Below are 8,218 nucleotides of genomic sequence, written 5' to 3' on the forward strand. Positions count from 1 at the left end.
ACTGTTATTCAATTGAAAACAATATTTAGTCTGAATTTTTTTTGATACAGATATTAGGAGACTTCAAGTCCATTTTTAGTTAAAAACAGCTCTTGTAAAATAACTTCTCCATAGGTGTTATTCGAAGATACTTGAAAATAAATAAATTAATACATATATGAACAACATACACGCAGAGAGAGTCGAGAGTCGAGACTTTGGTTGTAGTAGTATGCTCTCCTTTCGCAATTCCTTCTCACCGAACCACCACTCTCTTCTCCGTATCACCACAACGTTTTTTCAGAGTTAACAGGCATTTACGTCTTTAAGAGTTGACTAATCCGAATTTCTAATATGGCTAAATCAAAAAAAAGCTAGAACTAAAATGGCTAATTTTTGAAAACTGAGGTATTTTTGGTTGAAACACAAATTGGAAGTTTTTTTTTGCTTTAATTTTAAAGTTTAGGGTTTTTTGCCGTTTTCTAGTTTCTTTTCGTAGTAAAACTGTAAATATAAAAATTGAAAATTGAAAATGCTTAGGACATTATTTATTCTTTTTTCGTCGATCCGCATTAAATGGCTCCCAATAAAAAATTGATCGCAGCTATCAAGCGACACACTTGTACTGTTCCCAGAATATGCCCAAAACACAAACGCCATGTACAATGTTTTTGCCTTTTTGGTGTGCGATAATTAATGTTATCGTCATAGTAACATGTAGAATATAATTTGAGAAAATTAGACAAACTTGAGATCTGAGTGTTTAATTATTTTATCGTCTTCTAAAACATTGTCGCATCGGCTAATGAGCTAACGCAATTTATTAAGAATCTTCTCTTCATTTTCTTTTTTTTTTTTGGTAGGTTGAAACCTAATTGTATTCAGAATATCATCGTTTTATTTAGTTAAATCTGAATTTGTATTTTATCCACTTAGATCAATTTGTATACTTTGTTGAGGCAAACGCTGCATGACAAAACTCTATTACCGAGTGAACATCCCGACAAACTAATTAATTCTGTAAAGATGTTGTTGGATTCTATTGTCGACTTTGAATAAAGTTGAAGAAAAGTTTCGATCAAATTTTTTTTTTTTAAATCATCAAAACAAGTAAAAATGGAACTATCTGATCATTCTCGTTAATTAATTTTTTTAGGGCAAACTGGAATGATAAAAAACTTATGTACTTGGGGAAAACTGGGGATCAGAATCTTGGATAAAGACTACACATACTGCTAATACGAGAGAATATGAAGTGTGTAACACTTGCTCAAAAAGAAAGAAAAAAGTGTGTAACACTAACGTGGCGAACAGTGGCGAATCTAGGATAAAATTTTGAGTAATTGCACTTTACACACAAGAATTATATGATAATTAGATGAATACACTATTTATGTTTTCCATGCATAAAGCTGATAATTGGATGAGCATTTTACCCTTGTTCATGTCTGAGCATTTGCAACTGGTCACCTGTTAGATTTGTAATCTAAATTTTTTATTTTTTTCTCATTTTCTCTCTGGTAAACCAAAATCACACGAAATCTTATATGTCAGGCAAGTTGATATTTTACACTTTTCGAAACTTTCCTATTCACTCGTAAATCGGGAATCCTAGCGTTTGCTCTTCCTCCTTTCGTATAAAAGTTTCAAAATCTCTCTCGTGTCTATTGTTTCCCTTGTTTTTTTCAGAGATTGTTTCCAACCTAAAACACTTTGTATCTCCTTCTTCGATGTGATATTTTTCCATTGTTATCACAAACTATGAAATTGGGGCTTTCTTTGAATTTTTCAGTGAGACAAAGGCACAATTCCCATTATTTGCAGTAAGAGTGAGCCATTGCAGAGTTATTTAATGGAATCTGGAGCAAAAGCGTTGGTGAAGTAGTTCTAGGATTTCTTCAGAGCAGAGAAGAAATGTTTTTAATCTGATTTTTTTGTGCTGGTAAAGGTGGTGGTCTCTCTCTCTCTCTCTCTCTCTTTCTCTATCTCTTTGTTTTCAATCTGATATTTAGTGCTGGTAAAGGTGGTGGTCATGAGCAAGAGGTGGTGGTCGTGAGCAGAGGAGAAGTCTCCTCCCTTCGTCACCGGTCTCGAGCTTGCCCCTGTCATCACAGGTCTCGAATTCGTCCTGGTCGTCATCAATGGTGCAGGAGATGGAGACAGAATAGAGGAAGACATCGAGGACAAAGAGGCAAAAGAGGAGAGAGGCGGCAGCAGAGATATTAGGTTAGAGTTTGGTTAATTAGGTTTAGATTTTAGTCAATTAGTTTTTTGTTTAATGTGATCAATTCTAGATATAACCAGATACTTATAACTCGGTTGCTACTTTTGTCATTAAATATGTCAACTATATAAGTTAGACTAGCATTTAAACAGAATTGTTAGTTTTTTTATGTTGCTAATATAAGTACTCGATGTCCAATATTTAATGTCAGAAAAAAATTACATCCACAACATTTAATTAACCTTAATAATACACCATTAGCTTGTAAAAAATCAACACTACAAGCTAAACTACGGCATAGCAGTCCAACAACCTTGCACCAGTAACATTCAGAAATTTTATAACAGCCACTCCTAGACACCTAAAAAACAACCCACGTCCCAATCCCACTCTAATAACACCCACCGTCTGCTACTTCCTTCGGAGGAAGTCTCTTTATGGCATCACAGGTTTATGGATGAGTGCTCTTGGAGTAGTCGGTCTAACAGAAGAGTGGCAAGAGCTTCTCTGAGGCTTTTTAAATAAGACTCGCGCTGGGCGACCCTTCTTTCTAAATCTAAATGGGGGTGCATGTTAAATGCTATTTGACAAAGAAACAAAATTTTCAAGGAGAAAGGTTAAAGCTTCAACAAAGCAAAACAAGATATTTAAGAATGTTGTTAACTGGATATCATAGTCAAAGCTCCACTAGAAGTAATATTAGCTCGCAGTAACCACTTACTGAGTATTACCAACACTGACTCAGTTTACTTAAGATGAAAAAAATAATCTATTTAGATTGTAACAACTAAACATTACATGTTGCAGCTAAAATACTTGTTATTAGATATTAAAATGTTAGCAGATAAAGCTTTATGTGTCTTTGTTAAACATAATATTAGATTCGCCAAAACAAAATAAAATACTAGAAAATGTTGTTAACCGGGAACCACAATCAGAGCTCCGCTAAAAATAATATTAGCCTGGTGGTGGCTAATTTTAATGTTAGACTGCCAAAATTAAAAATGTTGGCAGTCTAACATTAAAATTAGCAAAACATCAGATAAACTGTTTCCTAGTGATATATTATTTTCTTACTAACAACATTATATATGAGATTTGCTACTAATCTTGAATAAAATATTGCATTGTACACATATTCATGATTGACAGCAAATAAATAAATAAATTTGTTAAATATTAATAAATATGTTAGCCACTAGCAGCGAAACTCAAAATCTAATCCAAAGATACATGTAGAAATATGACCAAACTGTTATAACGTTATTAATATTAGATATGCTAGTACGCTAAAGATGAATCTCACAAAATAATTCAAATATGTTATTAATCAATTAGCGGATGTCCATAACCGGTTCGGTTATCGGTCCATAACCGGCCCATACAACTAGAGAGAGAGTTGGCCACGACTTGGAAAGAGAGAGAGAGAGAGTCGGCCATGACATGGAGAGAGACTGCTTGGAGAAAAAGAAACCATCTTTCTTTTTTCTTGTAATTGTTATCTTTCCATTATTATATATTAGTAGTTTTCCTAATCCTAGTGGGTTTAGGTTTTGGATATTTTCCCTTTTACTTATCTTGTAATCTCCTATATAAGAGAACACTTATTCATTAATGAAACATATAAATATTCAGACCTAAAACCTTCGTTTTACAACACGTTATCAGCACGATAGCCTCTAACACCCTGAACCTAAAACCAAACCCCTAAAACCCTAAACAAAAAGAATCTACCTCGGAACTTTAAAGAGATCGTTCTCCCAAACCGTGAGGACCCAGAAAACGATCAAGATATCAAATCGAAGCTCTTGCCAAGACGAATCAGTCAGTGCAAACCGTTTGTCGATCTGACCATCGACGCACCCTCACGCACCGATTTTAGGATATTTTGAGATTTTATTAAAATCTCCTGTTATTCAATCAATGATTTTTAAAAAATTATTTCAAAATCAAGTGTTATTAAATATGTGATTTGTGCAAAATCACTAAAACTCACTTACAATCTCCTGATATTCAATTAACACTTCTTAAAAACTATATCAAATCCACTGTTATTTAATTGAAAACAATATTTAGTCTGAATTTTTTTTGATACAGATTTTAGGAGACTTCAAGTCTATTTTTAGTTAAAAAAAAACTCTTGTAAAATAACATCTCCATAGGTGTTATTGAAGATACTTGAAAATAAATAAATTAATACATATATGAACAACATACACGCAGAGAGAGTCGAGAGTCGAGACTTTGGTTGTAGTAGTATGCTCTCCTTTCGCAATTCCTCCTCACCGAGCCACCACTCTCTTCTCCGTATCACCCCTCCTCCTCCTCCTCACCGAGCCACCACTCTCTTCTCCACATCACCCCCACTTTCTCCTCTCTCCTCCTCACCAAGCCACCACTCTCTATCCCTGCCGTTCAACGCGCCACCGACGAGCTCGTCAGCCTGGTTCCATGATCCATCCTCTCACGGACTCACTGTATCCTCGTCGTCGGTTGTGGCTTCTCTTCACTCACAATGTATGATGCTAAAGAGAAGCTCTGTTTCTTCTCTTTTGACATCCACCTTCACCTCAATCTTGCAAGGTTTGTTCCTCTTTTTGATTAATTGGTATTTTACTATCAAACAGTTGATAATGATAGTATAAAATAATCAAACAAAAGATATATGATTTGAGATTGTAACTATCATTTAACAGGTCTTTCTTAAAGAAAGAGAATTAGGCGTAGTGACTGAGGTAACTTCAGTAGCTGAGGCTATACAAAACCAAATGATAGAAGAAAGAGGAGTCTGTTGCAACTTGCATATCAAGTGATAGATTAAGAAAACCATTAACATATAATAATACAAACAAAAGACAGCTCAGAAATGTAGTAAACACAAACAGTAGCGATTGCAGGAAACTGGCTTTGAACACTGAAGCTCCAGATGAGTAAAGTTAGGAACAAGTAGCAACCACGTCAAATCCTTTAGTCCATTGCAGCCATTTATAATCACACTTGTGAGGTTTCTCAGTCTATCCTAGTCAGAATTATGTCCCATGACGTCCTCCCAATCTCCTACCTCCCATATATCACAGCTCCTTATAATGAGCATGAGAGTTGTAAGATGAGGACACTCTGACTGCTGGATATCTCTTGAATCTCATTATTCATCAGTGACATTTTTCGGAAGAACTTAAGCTCTCCCAATATCGGAAGAACTTCATCTTCTGTGGCATATGAAGTCGAAACGTCTAGTGCATCATGCCATTCCTGCACCGTCGTTGTTTTATACGACATGGTCACTCCAAGAACATTCAACGCAAGTGGTGAACCATGCCACTTTTAAGCTCTTCCATGTCTTTCTGTATAGACTCAAGATTCCCCTCTAGGCTATGAACGTAACTCTCTAGGAGGCATAAAAACTGGCAAACATTTTTAACACTTGATCAGATGATAACGAAACAGAGAAACGACATGCCATCATTGAAAAACACAACATAAAGCAATTATTTCAGAAACACTGATTAATCAAAACAGCGACATACTGAGGGAAAAAATCGTCGGTATGTCGTCATGGTGAACTTTGAAACGTATTCATGTGTTCACCTGATTGGAAACCACAGCCAAAGTTTCATGTTCATTGCAGGAACCATTGGCTGAATTATACGTACTTATTATGAACTTTATAAAGCTTCGTATTTGAGAACTGCTTTGCTCATAAGAAAACATTATCAGTTAAATATTATCATTTAAAATCACCTTAACTATTCTAAAAATTTTAGAAAATATCTTACCAAATCCTCTATAAATTTTATTTTTGAACTTTTACTAAAACACTCAAATCACTTCAAAACTCACATAAATCCCACCAAAATTAAAACACTCCAAAATTTCCTAAAATCATTAGTTCAATACACCCCCTGAAATTGTGTGATCATGAGGATATGATATTTGTTTTGGGTCTCATTTAAACATTTATAGAGCAACTTTTTTTATTTGGATCGACGAAAAAAGTTTAACTAATGTCCTAAGCATTTCCAAAGACAGTTCTATTTTTAAAGTTTGGTAAATTTTGAAGTTTGAAAGTTAATGATGTTTCTTTTCGAGAAAACGGCCAAAAAATCTTGAACTTTCAAATTAAAGCTAATAACATCCAAATTCGTTTTTGAGCCAAAAAAAATATTTCAATTATCAAAAACGGGCTGTTTTAACTCTAGTCTTTTATTGACTTGGCCGTATTAGAAACTTCGATTTGTCAACTGTTAAGACGTAAACGTTTGTTAATTCTAGAAGTCGTTTTAAAAACTGATTAAGCATTAATGAAACGACATTATTTCGCATCTATAAACTCTTAAAACATCATCTCTTTCATGATAAACCCAGAGTCCCAAAAAAAATCCTAAATTTTTTAATTTAATTTGAAAATTCAGGGTTTTTTGTCGTTTTCTCATTAGAAAATCTAAAGTTTTTTATTTGGGGCTTTGGATTTATTTGTGAGACATTGTTTCATTAATGCTTAATCAGTTTTTAAAACAACGTTTTTTCAGAGTTAACAGACGCTGACGTCTTTAAGAGTTGACTAATCTGAATTTCTAATATGGCTAAATCAACAAAAAGCTAGAACTAAAATAGCTAATTTTTGAAAACTGAGGTATTTTTGGTTGAAACACAAATTGAAAGTTTTTTTTTGCTTTAATTTTAAAGTTTAGGATTTTTGGCGGTTTTCTCGTTTCTTTTCATAGTAAAACTGTAAATATAAAAATTGAAAATTGAAAATGCTTAGGACATTAGTCTCTTAAGAGATTTCCAATAAACCACTTAAATGTTCAAATCTTTTTCTAAATCTCTTAACTCATTTTTACACTTTAAAAAATATAAAAAATTAATTAAGAGATCTTTTAAAGAGTTTTGGGATAATGATGCTCTTTGGACATTGCTTATACTTTTTCCATCGATCCGCATTAAATGGCTCCCAATAAAAAATTGATCGCAGCTATCAAGCGACACACTTTTACTGTTCCCAGAATAAGCCCAAAACACAAACGCGGCTAATGAGCTAACGCAATTTATTAAGAATCTTCTCTTCATTTTTTTTTTTTGGTAGGTTGAAACCTAATTGTATTCAGAATATTATCGTTTTATTTAGTTAAATCTGAATTTGTATTTTCTCCACTTAGATCAATTTGTATACTTTGTTGAGGCAAACACTGCATGACAAAACTCTATTACCGAGTGAACATCCCGACAAACTAATTAATTCTGTAAAGATGTTGTTGGATTCTATTGTCGACTCTGAATAAAGTTGAAGAAAAGTTTCGATCAAATCATTTGTTTTAAATCATCAAAACATGTAAAAATGGAACTATCTGATCATTCTCGTTAATTAATTTATTTAGGGCAAACTGGAATGTTAAAAAAACTTTTGTACTTGGGGAAAACTGGGGATCAGAATCTTGGATAAAGACTACACATACTGCTAACCCGAGAGAACATGAAGTGTGTAACACTTGCTCAAAAAGAAAGAAAGAAAAGAGTGTAACACTAACGGTCTTATTATATGCCGTGGTGGACAGAGACGAATCTAGGATAAAATTATTGTGGGGACATAAAATAAATAAAAGGAAAATATGTGGCTTGAGTCACTAAACAAGAAACTCTACCCAAATACTCTAAAATCACTTAAGAATTTTAAATTTCTACAACTTCATATTTTTTCAATAATAGTGGATTTTATAGTAACAATGAATTTATCATTTAAATACAAATCACATAAAATACTCACTTGAATACACTTTCTAAATGATTTCTAAATTAATATACACTAGGATGTTATAGTAGTCGTTGTTCACTATGAATAGAGCCAATATGGTTTGTATTAATTTTCAGGAATATTCGAAGCAAATTGTTTTATATTGAGTTTATATATATATACTAGAGGTATCACCGCGCGTAATTGTTTGTCTATAAAACTTGCATGTATATTTTTAATATCACTACAAGAAAACAGCGGTATTCTGACGGACATTCCGACGG

The sequence above is a fragment of the Brassica oleracea genome, chromosome C6 (genome assembly GCF_000695525.1).
Source record: "Brassica oleracea var. oleracea cultivar TO1000 chromosome C6, BOL, whole genome shotgun sequence".
In the NCBI taxonomy this organism is placed as follows: Eukaryota; Viridiplantae; Streptophyta; class Magnoliopsida; order Brassicales; family Brassicaceae; genus Brassica; species Brassica oleracea.